This window comes from Pongo abelii, chromosome 18 (genome assembly GCF_028885655.2).
Source record: "Pongo abelii isolate AG06213 chromosome 18, NHGRI_mPonAbe1-v2.0_pri, whole genome shotgun sequence".
NCBI lineage: Eukaryota > Metazoa > Chordata > Mammalia > Primates > Hominidae > Pongo > Pongo abelii.
This window is the reverse complement of record NC_072003.2, coordinates 67168303-67183854: the sequence shown is the minus strand read 5'-3', so window position 1 is coordinate 67183854 and position 15552 is coordinate 67168303. Positions and strand designations below refer to the sequence as shown.

Here is a 15552-nt window from a genome sequence, read left to right as displayed (position 1 = left end):
GCAAGGGTGACAGTTCCTGCCAGTTGAGATTGCCTCCTTTAAAGAACATTTCCAGACATTCTACCGAACTATACCTTCTATATTTATCTCATTTGACACACCTCTTTACAAGGAATGCTGGGAAATACAGGTTTTTTTTTTTTTCCTTTTTGTTTTGTTTTGTTTTGTTTTTTTTGAGACAGAGTTTTTCTCTTGTTGCCCAGGCTTGAGTGCAAAGGCGCGATCTCGGCTCACCACAATCTCCACCTCCTGGGTTCAAGCGATTCTCCTGCCTCAGCCTCCCAAGTAGCTGGGATTACAGGCATGCATCACCATGCCCGGCTAATTTTGTAATTTTAGGAGAGATGGGGTTTCACCATGTTGGTCAGGCTGGTCTGAAACTCCCAACCTCAGGTGATCCGCCCGCCTCGGCCTCCCAAAGTGCTAGGATTACAGGCATGAGCCACCGTGCCTGGCCAGGAAATACAGGTTTTAACTCTGCACTTTAAAACCCCAACGTTATAAAGACTGTTGGCAGGAAAGAAGGATTCTTAGGCACCTTCTGCTGAGGCTCTGACCCCTATACAAGCTGCCTAATGAGTGAGTGACCTCTAAAGTTATCCACTGACTCCAAAATTCCCAGAGTCTGATTTCTCATACACAGTGAGGTGGGTAATTCTTTTTTTACTGTAATCCTGGCTACTGGCCGGGCGCAGTATCTCACTCCTGTAATCCCAGCACTTTGGGAGGCCGAGGCGGGGAGATCCTGTGAGGTCAGGAGTTCAATACTAGCTTGGCCAACATGGTGAAACCCCATCTCTACTAAAAAATACAAAAATTAGCCAGGCACAGTGGCACACGCCTATGATCCCAGCTACTCAGGAGGTTCAGGCAGGAGAATCACTTGAACCCAGGAGGCAGAGGTTGTAGTGAGCTCAGATTGTGCCACTGTGCTCCAGACTGGGCAACAGAGTGAGACTCCATCTCAAAAAAAAAAAAATCCTGGCTACCTTCATGACAATACTGTGTCACTTGGAGTTCCTGGGCCTCATAACAGAGCATAAGGCAGGGGTCAGCAAATCTTTTCTGTAAAGGGCCAAACTGTAAATTTTTTTTTTTTTAAGACAGAGTCACTCTGTTGCCCAGGCTGGAGTGCAGTGATGTGATCTCTGTTCACTGCAACCTCTGCCTCCCAGGTTCAAGTGATTCTTCTGCCTCTGCATCCTGAGTAGCTAGGATTACAGGTGCACACCCCGAAGCCTGGCTAATTTGTGTATTTTTAGTAGAGACAGTGTTTCACATGTTGGTCTCGAACTCCTAGCCTCAAGCAATCCGCCTGCCTCAGCCTCTCAAAGTGCTGGCTGGGATTATAGGTGTGAGCTACTGCACCGGCCTCCAAATTTTAAGTATTTTAAGCCGTGTGGGCCGTATGGCTTCTGTTGAACCTACTCTGCTGTTGGTGGTACAAAAGCAACCATAAATAAAGGAGTAGGTAAACAAATGGGTGTGACTGTGTTCTGTCATACCCATAAAACTATTTACAAAAACAGTTACCAGATTGGATTTCTCCCACCCCTGTGGTAGGCAGTGGGTCGTGGCCTCTAGTTTGGCAGAAGCTGGGGCTCTACAGACTAGATACACAGAAGGTAAGATGATGTTCGGGCAGTTTGGGAAAAAACAATTCACAAATCTCAGCCTCCACACCAGAGTCTCAACAGTCGGGCCTTTTGGGTTCCATGTTTCTCTTAAGGACACTGCAGTTTCTTAGTCATTTAGGCTTAGAACTTCAGGGTCTTTTTTTTTTTTTTTTTTAAGTGGGGTCAGTCACATTTATTGAAGTATAATTTACAGAACAGTGAAGTTTATCCTTTTTCTGTATATTCTGTGCTATCGGTTTTGATAAATGCTGTCATGTAATTGCCACTCTAGACAAGATACAGAACAGTTTCATCACCCTGCAAAAATTCCCCTGTGCCCCTTTGTTGTTTACACTTAGCCCCAGTTCCAACCCTTGACAACCACTGATCTACTCTTTGTCCCTATAGTTTTGCTTTTCCATTATGGCATTTAAATGGGGTCACACAGTATGGTGCCTTTGAGTAGGGCATCTTTCAGTTAGCAGAATGCATTTGAGATTTGTTCATCGTGGCATACGTCCGTAGTATGTTCTTTCTATTGCTGAGTAGTATCCATTGGCATTGATATACTACTGTTTATCTGTTCACGAATTGAAGGATATTTGTGTTGATTACAAGATGTGGCAATTATGAATAAAGCTGCTGTAGACATTCACATATAGGTTTTTGTGTGAATATAAGTTTTCATTTCTCTTGGTAAGTACTAAACCTAGAAGTAGGATTGATAGGTTGTGTGATAGGTATCTATTTAGCTTTATAAGATGGCAAACTTTTCCAAAGTGGCTATATTATTTTACATTTTCACCAATAATGGATAATTGCTTCCTACCCTTGCCAGTATTTGATATCAGGTTTTCTGAATTTCAGACATTGTAATGTGTATTTAATAAGTTTTCATTTGTATTTCTTTTTTTTTTTTTTTTTGAGACAGAGTCTCACTCTGTCACCCAGGCTGGAGTGCAGTGGCACAATCTTGGCTCACTACAACCTCTGCCTCCTGGGTTCAAGTGATTCTCCTGCCTCAGCCTCCTGAGTAGCTGGGATTACAGGCGTGCACCACCATGCCTGGCTAATTTCTGTTTTTTTTTTCTAGTAGGAACGGGGTTTCACCATGTTGGCCAGGCTGGTCTCGAACTCCTGATCTTGGGTGATCCGCCCACCTCGGCCTCCCAAAGTGCTGGGATTACAGGCATGAGCCACTGAATCCAGCCTTAATTTGTTTTTTTTTGTTTTTGTTTTTTTGAGACGGAGTCTTGCTCTGTCACCCAGGTTGGAGTGCAGTGGCACAATCTCAGTTCACTGCAACCTCTACCTCCCGACTTCAAGCAGTTCTCCTGCCTCACCCTTCCAAGCAGCTGGGATTACAGGGGCCCACCACCATGCCTGGCTAATTTTTGTATTTTTAGTAGAGACAGAGTTTCACCATGTTGGCCAGGCTGGTCTCAAACTCCTGACCTCAGGTGAGCCACTGCGCCCGGCCTTAATTTGTATTTCTAATTAATGCTGTCTATTGACTACTGATACGGTAAGTTATGGTAATTGATTTTATTTTTTTAATTTAATTTAATTTTTTTTTTTGAGACGGAGTCTCACTGTGTTGCCCAGGCTGGAGTGCAGTGGCGTGATCTCAGCTCACTGCAACCTCTGCTTCCTGGGTTCAAGCAGTTCTCCTGCCTCAGCCTCCCAAGTAGCTGAGACTACAGGCAAATGCTGCCATGACCGGCTAGTTTTTTTGTATTTTAGCAGAGATGGAGTTTTACCTTGTTGCCCAGGCTGGTCGCGAACTCCTGAGCTCAAGCAATCTGCCCACCTTGGCCTCCCAAAGGCGTGAGCCACCGCGCCTGGCCTAGTTTTTATTTTTTTGAGGCAGGGTCATGCTCTTGTTGCCCAGGCTGAAGTGTAATGGTGCAAACATGGCTCACTGCAACCTCCACCTCCCAGGCTCAAGTGTTCCTCCCACCTCAGCCTCCTGAGTAGCCACAGGTGTGTGCCACTGCACCTGGCTTTTTTTGTTTGTTTTTTGTAGAGACAGGGTTTCACCATGTTCACCAGGCTGGTCTTGAACTCCTGGCCTCAAGCAATCCACCTGCCTTGGCCTCCCAAAATGCTGGAATTACAGGTGAGCCACTGCACCTGGCCTTTTTTTTTTTTTCAGTTACACATTTTGCTATCCAGGCTGGGCGCGGTGGCTTGCTCCTGTTATCCCAGAACTTTGGGAGGCTGAGGCTGGTGGATCGCTTGAGGCCAGGAGTTTGAGACCAGCCTGGCCAACATGGCAAAACCCCTTCTCTACAAAATGTACAAAAATTAGCCAGGCGTGGTGGTACACATCTGTGGTCCCAGCTACTCGGGTGGCTGAGGCACGAGAATCACCTGAACCCAGGAGGCAGAGGTTGCAGTAAGCCGAGATCGCGCCACTGCATTCCAGTCTGTGTGACAGAGTGAGACTCTGTCTCAAACCAAACTAACAAAAAAACCCCACATTCTCCTATCCAATAGTAGTTGATTTTAGAATGTTGAGCGAGCCTTGCATTCCTGGGATTAAACCCCTCTTGCTCATGGTGTATTTTTTTTTTAATTTTTATTTATTTTTGTTTTGTTTTTTAGAGATGAAGTCTTGCTCTGTCGCCCAGGCTGGAGTGCCAGTGGCGGGATCTCAGCTCACTGCAGCCTCTGCCTCTCTGGTTCCAGCGATTCTGCTGCCTCAGCCTCCTGGATAGCTGGGACTACAGGTGCCCGCCATCACGCCTGGCTAATTTTTTGTGTTTTTAGTAGAGACGAGGTTTCACCATGTCAGCCAGGATGGTCTCGATCTCCTAACCTCATGATCCGCCCGCCTCGGCCTCCCAAAGTGCTGGGATTACAGGCGTGAGCCGCCACGCCCAGCCACATTGCTAGATTTAATTTGCTAATATTTTGTTGAGGATTTTTGTGCCTAAGTTCATGAGAGGTATTGGTCTATAGTTCAGTTATTTATTTATTTATTTTTTGGCTCTCCCACCCCCCTGATAATCCCAAATCCTAGTGATAACCGTCTGCTCCATTTCATTCCCTCCATTAGATCCTCCTTATGTCTTACTTGATATCCTAACTGGTTCTCTGTGTCTAATGTCTCCTAAACTCTATCCTACCTATGTCTTTCTGCCAAATTAAAGAAAAAAATGCAGGCTGGGCACAGTGGCTCACACCTGTAATCCCAACACTTTGGGAGGCCGAGGTGGGCAGATCACCAGAGGTCAGGAGTTCGAGACCAGGCTGGCCAATATGGGGAAACCCTGTCTCTACTAAAAATGCAAAAATTAGCTGGGCATGGTGGCGCACACCTGTAATCCCAGCTGCTCGGGAAGCTGAGGCAGGAGAATTGCTTGAACCTGGGAAGCAGAGGTTGCAATGAGCCAAGATCACGCCACTGCACTCCAGCCTGGGTGACAGAGCAAGACTCCATCTCAAAGAAAAAGAAAAAGAAAAAAAAAATCAATGGTTCTTATTGCTTACCTGCATTAGTCAAGGTCTAGGCAGGAAACAGTCAGTGTACTCAAAGGGTTAATTAAAAACTCTTTAATGAAGGGATTATTCACAATAGTGTGAGTAGTAAAGGAAACATACAAGGGATAGTGGAGCACCCAGGGACTGGCAAGGTAGTGTCCCCACCCTAGGTGCAATGACGGAGTGGGGATGTGTCACTGGAACCCAGCAAAAGCTATGGTCATGGGAGAGAGGGGTCTTCCAAAGGAGCTGTGACCTTGGTTAAGGAACACAGCTCTGCCAGAACCACATCCTGGCAGGGAGAGAAGGCAGAAAATAAACACCTTGGCCTTTCTTCCTGCTTGCTGATCTCTTCCTGGTTCTTTCCGTTGGCTGGACTCAGATGGAAGCCAGAGGACCTGGAGCCCAGGGCTTTAGAGACTGACCTTCTGACTCCAGAGACAAAAAGCAGGGCAGAGAGGATCAGGTAGGGAAGGAGGAGCAGACCAAGAATACCGAGCACACCCACCTGTCAAAGTCCAAACTCCTAAGATTAACACTTTACACCACCAGTTCTGGCTCCTACTCACCTTGCTGACTTGTCACCCCTGAAATTAGGACTTTTCATCTTTTTATTTCCCACAGCTCCCTCGTTAGCTCCTCAGAAAAGGTGAGACATATGACCAGATTAGTATTGGTTTTGAACAGTGGATCAGAGGCAAACAGTCACCCCCAGAGCAGACAGTGGAAGGAACTTCCCTGGCTCACACTCATGAGGAAGGATGGAAGAAGAGTTGCTCCACACATGCACATGTTACAAAATGACCGTTTTTCTTTCTTGTTTTTATAGAGGCTCAGAGAAGTGAAGTAACCTGCTCAAGGTTTCATGCTGGTTGTAGCAGGTCATGAACACAGCCAGGCATGGAACCCTGGGAGAGTTACCTCGCCTCTTTGAGCATGTTTTCTCATCTGTACAACAGGGTTGCATGGACCTAGGGGCAGACTAAACACTGGCTGCCCTATTATACTCACTTCATATTAGCTCAGAATTATGACCCTCGTATTTCTACCCAACTTTTGAAGAAGAGACATCTAAGTCAGTCACAGATAGTTAATAGACATCTTTTTTTCAGAAAAAGATTCCCTATGTACTGACTCATATCTAATTGGCCAAGCCCAATTATAGGTATTCTACAAATATTAACTCAATCCTTAAATCCCCTGTGAGGTAGATAAAATTTCCCCATTTTACAGGTGAGGAAATGGAGATACAGAGTGACTAAGGGACTTACCTGAGGTCACCCAGCTGGTAAGTGACAGAGCCAGGATTTGAACCCAGGCAAGGCCTTGTCAAATTGTATATAGCCTGTCCTGCCAAGGCACACTTCATTCCTGACCAGCATGTGGTGATGAGAAATGCATGTGGCCTTGGCAGGACTGGGTTTGTGGAGATCTTTGGAGGCATGTGAAGGATATGTGCAAGGATGTTAAAGACAAAGAGTGGGGAAATTTTAGGGGTGAGAAAGGGTAGCCACTGAAATAAACAAGGAAAACCAGCTCTGCCTGCTTGGGCAGGAAATACCTAGTCAGCAAGCCTGCCTGCCTTCATGCCATCTGGCTTCCTTGGGGGCCAGCCAATACCCCTTTATGGGTGTTGACGAAGCTTCCCTTTGAGTCACTGGCAGTAAAACAGGTTATTAAAAATTTTTTGGCTGGGCACAGTGGCTCACGCCTATAATCCCAGCACTTTGGGAGGCCGAGGCAGGCAGATCACAAGGTCAGGAGATCCAGACCATCCTGGCTAACACGGTGAAACCCCGTCTCTACTGAAAATACAAAAAATTAGCCAGGCGTGGTGGTGGATGCCTGTAGTCCCAGCTACTCGGGAGGCTGAGGCAGGAGAATGGCATGAATCCTGGAGGCGGAGCTTGCAGTGAGCCAAGAGCATGCCACTGCACTCCAGCCTGGGCGACAGAGCGAGACTCTGTCTAAAAAAAAAAAAAAATTCTAGTCCATTCTGTTGTTTTAAGCTACTGATACTTATATATATTTTTCACTTCATATTGGCTCAAAATTATCATCATATTCCTACACAGCTTTTGAAGAGGAGACATCTAAGTCGGTCATAGATACGTAATAGATCATTTAAAAAAAAAAGATTCCCGGCGGGGCGCGGTGGCTCACGCCTGTAATCCTAGCACTTTGGGAGGCCGAGGCGGGCAGATCACGAGGTCAAGAGATCGGGACCATCCTGGCCAACATGGTGAAACCCTGTCTCTACTAAAAATACAAAAAATTAGCCAGGCATGGTGGCGGGCTCCTGTAATCGCAGCTACTTGGAAGGCTGAGGCAGGAGAACCGCTTGAACCTGGGAGGTGGAGGTTGCGGTGAGCTGAGATCGTGCCATCGGACCACTCCAGCCTGGGCAAAAAGAGCGAAACTCCGTCTCAAAAAAAAAAAAAAAAGATTCCCTATGTAGTGGGTACATATATTCCCTATATATACCCAAATACAACTAGAGTGAGAAGGAACACGGTGTGAGAGTGGAGGAGGTGTACCCTGGGCATGAATTTACAGAAGACATGGACTGTGTCTCACTCCCTTAGCCCTGTAACAGTTGGTAATTAATGACCAGCAAAATTTGGCTGGGCACAGTGGCTCATGCCTGTAATCTTAGCACTTTGGGAGGCTGAGGCAGGAGGATCACCTGAGGTCAGGAGTTCGAGACCAGCCTGGCCAACATAGTGAAACCCTGTCTCTACTAAAAATACAAAAATTAGCCAGGTATGGTGGTGCATGCCTGTAATCCCAGCTACTGGGGAGGCTGAGACAGGAGAATCGCTTGAACCCAGGAGGCTGAGGTTGCAGTGGGCCAAGATCATGCCACGGCATTCCAGCCTGGGTGACAGAGATGAGACTCCGTCTCAAAAAAAAAAAAAAAAAACTTAAGTAGAATCTCACTATTTACCTAATGCTGCATGCTTGACACTGTCAAGCTCCTATAATAGCCATAACCTGTAAATAACCAAGACACCTGTAAAAGCAGACAGTGACCAAAATAGCTGAAGGGAGTCCAGGACATGAAAATTGTAGAAGATAACTGTGTGCTTGACCTGTTTTCTAAGAAAACTAGTAGAGAAGCCTGTAGGGGCAGAATTAGCAAAGAGAAAAGAGAGAGATGGTGGCCGGGCTCAGTGGCTCATGCCTGTAATCCCAGCACTTTGGGAGGTCAAGGCGGGTGGATCACCTGAGGTCAGGAGTTCGAGACCAGCCTGGCCAACATGGTGAAACCCTGTCTCTACTAAAAATACAAAAATTAGCTGGGTATGGTGGCGTGTGCCTGTAACCCCAGCTACTTGGGAGGCTGAGGCAGGGAGAATCGCTTGAACCGGAGCGGCAAAGGTTGCAGTGAGCCGAGATTGCACCATTACACTCCAGCCTAGGCGACAGAGTGAGACTCCGTCTCAAAAAAAAAAAAGAGAGATGGAGAAAGTAGAAAAGGAAAGCAAGGTGACTGAGTGGCCACAGACACTGTTTACCATCAGAAAGAATGAAAGATGGTTAAAATGAAACAGAACCCCAGTGAGAGTACAGGAGGCAAGCCAAGCTTCACAGTCACAGAGAGTGGAGACAAGAGGCATGAAATTGGCAGGGATCTGGAGTTAGAGGCAGCCCAAGTCGTGTGTAATTTAGTGGTTCACAAAGGAACAGGTGTACTTCAGACAGAATCGAGCAGTACAGGATGTTATACTGGGCTATGCTGACAAACCATCCCCTACTGTAGACATTTTCTTAGTCCAGTACACTTGTGTCTACAGTAGGAGCAAAAGAGATGCTGGGCTTGAAAATGAAATTAAGAAAACAATTTCGCCAGCCGTGGTGTCTCACGCCTAAATCCCAGTGCTTTGGGTGGCCGAGGTGGGAGGATCACTTGAAGCCAGGAATTTAAGACCAGCCTGGGCAACATAGTAAGATGCTGTCTCTATATTAAAATTTAAAAAAAAAAAACTTTTTTATTAAAAAGCCAGGCTCAGTGGCTCACGCTTATAATCCCACCACCTTGGGAGGCTGAGCTGAGAGGATCGCTTGAGGCCAGGAGTTTGAGGCCAGAGTTTGAGACCAGCCTAGGCAACACAGCGAGACCCCATCTCTACAAAAAATAAAAAATTAGGCCAGGCTCAGTGGCTCATGTCTGTAATCCCAGCACTTCCGGAGGCCCAGGTGAGCGGATCAGCTGAGGTCAGGAGTTTGAGACCAGCGAACATGGTGAAACCCCGCCTCTACTAAAAATACAAAAAAAATTAGCCAGGTGTGATGGCGTGTGCCTGTAATCCCAGCTAGTCAGGAGACTGAGGCAAGAGAATCGCCTCAGCCTCAGAGCTCGGTCGGTGGAAGTTGCAGTAAGCCAAGATCGCACCACTGCATTCCAGCCTGGGTGATACAGCAAGACTCTGTCTTAAAAAAAAAAAAAAAAAAGTATGTCCTAAATGCCACTGGATTGTGGGGTTTGTTTTTTGGAGTTTTTTTTTTTGAGACAGGGTCTTGCTCTGTCACCCAGGCTGGAGTGCAATGGCATGATCATAACCCACTATAGCCTGAAACTCCTGGGCACAAGTAATCCTCCCACCTCAGCCTCCCAAAGTGCTGGGATTACAGGCATGAGGCATTGCACCCAGCGGCCACTGAATTGTTCACTTTAAAATGGTTAATTTTGGCTGGGTACAGAGTTTTAGTATGGAATGATGAAGAAGTCCTGGAGGTGGATGTTGGTGATGGTTGCACAATACGAATGTATTAGTGCACTGAACTGTACACCTAAAAATGGTTTAAAATGGTAAATTCTGTAATGTACATTTTTCCACTTCCCAAAAAGGATTATAGCCAGGCACCATGGCTCATGCCTATAATCCCAGCAATTTGGGAGGCCAAGGCAGGAGGATTGCTTGAGCCCAGGAGTTTGAGACCAGCCTTGGCAACATGATGGAACCCTGTCTCTACAAAAAATACAAAAAATTAGCCAGGTATGATTAGCAGGGCGTGATGACACGCACCTATAGTCCCAGCCCCTTACCTGAACCCAGGAGGCGGAGGTTGCAGTGAGTCAAGATCGCTCCACTGGACTCCAGCCTGGGTGACAGAGTGAGACTCTGTGTCAAAAAAAAAAAAAAAAAGCCAGGTGTGGTGGCTAATTGAAATAAGGTTCTTTGTCTGAGTTATAAGTAGTCCTGGGCCAAATATGCAGATGCAATGCTACTCCCTGGATTTGGCTAGATCAGGGAGCTTGTGCTGGTGTTCCATTAGTAGGACCAGAGGTACATATATCTGTCACTTTGTGTTTGAAATGCAAGCTTTTTATTTAAAAAGTGAGGAAGGATTCCTTTTAGAACCAATTTTCCTTTTTTTTTGTTTTTGTTTTTGAGACAGAGTCTCAATCTGTCACCCAGGCTGGAGTGCAGTGGCGCGATCTCGGCTCACTGCAAGCTCTGCCTCCTGGGTTCACGCCATTCTCCCGCCTCAGCCTCCCGAGTAGCTGGGACTACAGGCGCCCGCCATCACGGCTGGATAATTTTGTTTTTGTATTTTTAGTAGAGACGGGGTTTCACCATGTTAGCCAGGATGGTCTCGATCTCCTGACCTCGTGATTCGCCCTTCTCGGCCTCCCAAAGAACTGAGATTACAAGCATGAGCCACCGTGCCTGGCCTTTTTTTTTTTTTTTTTTTTTTTAATTATTCCCCTTTATCCCCTTTCTCTACTCTGGTTTCCCTATCCCCTGTAAATGTATTTAGTATGTATCCTTTTGTTTGTATAAGTTCCTATGAAGCATTTTTGTTTCTGTGTTTGTGTGTGGGTTTTTGTTTTGTTTTGTTTTGTTTGAGACAGAGTCTTGCTCTGTCACCCAAGCTGGAGTGCAGTGGCATTATCTCAGCTCACTGCAACCTCTGCTTCCCGGGTTCAAACGATTCTCCTGCCTCAGCCTCCTGAGTAGCTGGGACTACAGGCGTGCACAATCACACCCAGCTAATTTTTTTATTTTTTGGTATAGATGGGGTTTTGCCATGTTGATCAGGCTGGTTGTGAACTCCTGACCTCAGGTGATCCGCCCACCTCTGCCTCCCAAAGTGCTGGAATTACAGGCGTGAGCCACTGCACTCAGCCTGTGTGTGTATTTTTAGTTTATATAAATAATGTATTAGAGCTTGCTATGTTTTCTTTTTTTTTACCAAGTTCATTCATGTGACTGTATTCATCTAGTATTGTTTCTAATTTGCAGAGAACCCCAGTGGGTACATCCCCGACACTTTACCTGCCCACTTCTGATCCCCAGATTGTCTCCAACTCTGCACCTCAGACATGATGTGGTAAATATCTTTGTATCCCTTATCAGTGGATCCCTGTGAGAACTTCTTTGGGAACACACATACACACACACACGAGTAGAATTTGTGAGTCACAAAATGCGTAGTTTTAATTATAAATAAAGCCAGATTACTTCTTATTCAGAACAGCTGTACGATTCTGTATCACTATCAGCAGCACGTGAGGATAGAACCTCCAGTATGTTTTCAACTTCTCATGGTGGCCATGAGAAGCTGGTGACACCAGTGAGCAGGCGCATCCAGAAAACACTTTACTGAGCGCAGTGAGTTCATTAATTTATTCAGTCACTAATCAGTGGAGGGCCTGCTGTGTTTGTGGCCCTGAGGACACAAAAGAGGAGTAAGTTTAGTTCCTATTGCAAGTATATAGAAGGTCCAGAGGGAGGAGCTCCTGGGGGGGTACAGTCAGAAAAGATTTACAGAGGAGGGAAGATGCAAGGTAGAGAGGAGTTCCAGGAGTTGGTCATCTCAAAGAAAGCAGAAGCTGTGCTATGCAGAGGGACCTGCCACAGAGTCTTAATTTTTTTTTTTTTTTTTTTTTTGTCTAGGCACAGTGTGACTTGCTCCTGTAATCCTAGCACTTTGGGAGGCCAGGGTGGGCAGATCACTTGAGGCCAGGAGTTTGAGACCAGCCTGGGTGACATAGTGAAACCCTGTCTCTACAAAAAATGCAAAAATTAGCCAGGCACAGTGGTGTGCACCTGTAATCCCAGCTACTCGGGAGGCTGAGGTGGGAGAATCCCTTGAGCCTGTGAAGTGGAGGCTGCAATGAGCCATGATCAAGCCATTGCACTCCAGCCTGGGCAACAGAGCAAGAATCTGTCTCAAAATAAAAATTGTCATAGTGACCAAGATCAGGAGTAGTTAGCTTTTTAAAGGTAATTGATAGGCCAGGCACAGTGGCTCACACCTGTGATCCCAACACTTTGGGAAGCTAAGGCAGACAGATCACCTGAGATCAGGAGTTTAAGGCCAGCCTGGCCAACATGGTGAAACCCCATCTCTACTAAAAAATAAAAAAACTAGCTAGGCATGATGACACATGCATGCAGTCCCAGTTACTCGGGAGGCTAAGGCATGAGAATCATTTGAACCCAGGAGGCGGAGGTTGCAGTGAGCTGAGATTGTGCCACTGCACTCCAGCCTGGATGACAGAGTGAGACTCCATCTCAAAAAAGAATCAATAAATGTAATTGGTAAACAAAGGGACCATATGGTGTTTATAAAATTATTGGTAAAATGATGTTACTGAAGGTAATACATAGAAGTTAAAATAGTTGTGTTAGAGATTTTTCCCTCTTAATGACAGATTTGTCCTTTTAATCATAGTACAGAGGGTGAGAAGGTTCAGGAAAGTGTACATATGACAAACAGGACATTTTGTTATGGCTCCAAATGTAGATAATTTTTCACATGCGTTAAACATAGTTCAGAGGTTCTCAGCTGGTGGCTGCACACTAGGATCACCTGAGGGGCTTTAAAAGTGAACGATAAAAGTGAATGATGAGGCCAGGCATGGTGGCTCACGCCTGTAATCCCAGTACTTTGGGCAGCCGAGGTGGGCGGATCACTTGAAGTCGGGAGTTCAAGACCAGTGCCACTCCACTCCAGCCTGGGTGACAGAGCAAGACTCTGTCTCAAAAAAAAGGTGAATAATGGTCACCTCACATCCATCAGAATGGCTAACCAACAAAAAACACCAGAAAATAACAAGGGTTGGTAAGGATGTGGAGAAATCAGAAGCCTTGCACACTGTTGGAGGGAATGTAAAATGGTACAGTCACTGTGGAAAACAGTATGGTGGTTCCTCAGAAAATTAAAAATTTAATTACCATGACCCGGCAATTCCACTTCTGGGTATATGCCCCAAACAAATGAAAGCAGAGTCTAGAAGAGATATCTGTACACCATGTTCATATCAGTATTATTCACAGTAGCTAAAACATGGAAGCAACCCAGATGTCCATTGATAGAGGAATGGATCAGCCATACAATGGCGTATTACTCAGCCTTGAAAAGGAAGGAAGTCCTGACATATGCTACAAGGTTTGTAAGGGTGAACCTTGAAGACATTATGCTAACCAAAATAAGCCAGTCACAAAAGCACAAATAATGCATGATTTCACTTAGATGAGGTATCTAAAGTAGTCAAATTCATAGAGACAAAATAGAATGATGGTTGCCAGGGGCTGGGGTGGGGGTAGAGGGAATGGGAAGTTATTATTTAATGGGAATAATGGGTATTATTTAGTGAGTTTTTAGTTTTGCAAGGTGGAAAGAGTTACAGAAGTAACCATCACCAGGGTGGTGGTGATGGTTACACAACAATGTAAATGTATTTATTTATTTATTTACTTATTTATTTTATTTTATTTTATTTGAGACAGAGTCTTGCTCTGTCATCCAGGCTGGAGTGCAGTGGCTTGATCTCAGCTCACTGCAACCTCCGCCTCCCAGGTTCCAGCAATTCTCCTGTCTCCACCTCCCGAGTAGCTGGAACTACAGGCACACGCCACCACGCCCGGCTAATTTTTGTATTTTTAGTAGAGATGGGGTTTCACGATGTTGGTCAGGCTGGTCTCAAACTCCTCACCTCAGGTGATCCACCCACCTTGGCTTCCCAAAGTGCTGGGATTACAGGCATGAACCACCGCGCCCAGCTGTAAATGTATTTAATACCACTGATGTATATACTTAAAAATAGTTAAGATGGTCTGGACATGGTGGCTCACGCCTGTAATCCCAGCACTTTGGGAGGCCAAGGTGGGTAGGTCGCTTGAGCTCAGGAGTTCGAGACCAGCCTGGCCAACATGGCAAAACCTCATCACTACCAAAAATACAAAAATTAGCCAGGGGTGATGGCACACACCTGTAATCCCAGCTACTCATGTGGCTAAGGCAGGAGAATCGCTCGAAACCAGGAGGGGGAGGTTGCAGTAAGCCAAGATTGTGCCACTGCACTCCAGCCTGGGCGACAGAGTGAGACTCTGTCTTTAAAAAGAAAACAAAAAAGTAGGCCGGGCGCGGTGGCTCATGCCTGTAATCCCAGCACTTTGGGAGGCTGAGGCAGGCGGATCACAAGGTCAGGAGATTGAGACCATCCTGGCTAACATGGTGATACCCCGTCTCTACTAAAAATACAAAAAAAAATTAGCTGGGCGTGGTGGGGGGCGTCTGTTGTCCCAGCTACTTGGGAGGCTGAGGCGGGAGGGAGAATGGCGTGAACCCGGCAGGCGGAGCTTGCAGTGAGCCAAGACCGTGCCACTGCACTCCAGCCTGGGCGACAGAGCGACACTCCGTCTCAGAAAAAAAAAAAAAAAAAGTAAATTTTACGTATATTGTACCACAATTTTAAAAATTACATTAAAGTTTTAAAAGAGAAAAAGAAAATGATGGTGATGTGGCCCACATCACTCTTGTCTGTTTCAGTGGGTCTAGGGTTACCAGTGATGCTAATATGGAGTGGGGAACTGCTGGTTTAGCTGAGGGAAATGTTGGATGGGGAACCCGGATATTCTGAGCACACCTACATCTCATCTTGGTTTTCCCACATGACATTGATCCCAAGCAAAGTACTTTTATTTGGTTTTGTTCTTTATTGTATAACCCTTGTGATCAGAAGAAAAACTCTACAATGAATAAGACATAATCATGTCTCAGAAAATTTGGCAAAGTTCAAAAATTGAAAAGAAACAATAAAAATCATTCATAATCCCATCAACCTCAGCAATCAATAAATTCAGGAGTATTCTAGTCCTTCTGTAGCATTGAATAGTTCTTCTACAGCATTGAATAGAGATATTTTTATAGATATATTACAGATATCCTTATATATATATATACTCATACCTATTATACTTCTTTTGTATGCTTTTTTTTAAAAAAATCCATACTTCTGATAGTGTGTGTTTTCTCCTTTCAGTGACAATGTGGTGAATGTCTTTCAGGTTATTGAGGGTCTTCTACTTCATGGTTTTCAGTAGCTCCACAGCATTCTTTATCTAACCCACTTGTTTTGGACATCTAGATTGTCTCCCAGTTTTTCACTATGATAGCCAATGCTGTAGTAAATATCTGTACACAAAAAAACCTT

The 15552-nt window shown here is 45.4% G+C and overlaps 1 protein-coding gene across 4 annotated transcripts in view; it reads left to right on the top strand.

The window, feature by feature from the left end:
- GFOD2 (Gfo/Idh/MocA-like oxidoreductase domain containing 2) overlaps positions 1-15552 on the top strand; it is a 51257-nt gene that overhangs the window by 22274 nt on the left and 13431 nt on the right. The window contains exons 2-3 of one of the 4 annotated variants that reach the window (XM_054535003.2): positions 9955-10102; positions 11354-11441. The exons of 1 other annotated variant lie outside the window; for it this stretch is intronic. The gene's annotated coding sequence lies outside the window, so the exon portion shown is untranslated. Of the gene's footprint in view, positions 1-4269; positions 4349-9954; positions 10103-11353; positions 11442-15552 lie in introns of those variants that run through there. 2 more of the 4 variants (XM_054535004.2, XM_024233732.3) reach the window with 2 other exon arrangements.